The 334-nt window shown below is 57.2% G+C and overlaps 1 protein-coding gene across 1 annotated transcript in view; it reads right to left on the bottom strand.

Annotated features, from left to right (window-relative positions):
- Positions 1 to 334, bottom strand: part of HMOX2 (heme oxygenase (decycling) 2) — a gene marked incomplete at its 3' end in the record, with an annotated part of 2,405 nt that overhangs the window by 1,490 nt on the left and 581 nt on the right. The gene's annotated exons all lie outside the window — the stretch shown is intronic.

Below are 334 nucleotides of genomic sequence, written 5' to 3'. Positions count from 1 at the left end.
CAGCCAGAGGCTCCTCCTGCAGATGTGGGCGCCCAGTGCCACCCAGACTTGCCATTCTGGGAGGGTTGGGGCTTCCCAGGGGTCAGACACAGGATGCTGAAGCAACTGCCGAGGATCCTCTGATCCCTACACCATTCCTTTTGCCTCTCACCCATGTGAGCCCCAACAAGGCTACAAAAGGAGGCTCCAAGCGCACGAAGAGCAACTGTCGGGTCAGGAAAGGCGAAGCCTCGGCTCTTAGAGCATGTGTGTGAATTCGGTTTTTAAACTGACCTCCAAGAAAAGACCCGTGCCTAGACCAGTGGGTGTTCTGGGAAGGCCAGAGAGGCAGGTG

The sequence above is a fragment of the Buceros rhinoceros genome, unplaced genomic scaffold, assembly GCF_000710305.1.
Source record: "Buceros rhinoceros silvestris isolate BGI_N320 unplaced genomic scaffold, ASM71030v1 scaffold18032, whole genome shotgun sequence".
Lineage (NCBI taxonomy): Eukaryota > Metazoa > Chordata > Aves > Bucerotiformes > Bucerotidae > Buceros > Buceros rhinoceros.
The sequence above is the reverse complement of the archived record's forward strand: the minus strand, read 5'-3'. Positions and strand labels throughout refer to the sequence as shown.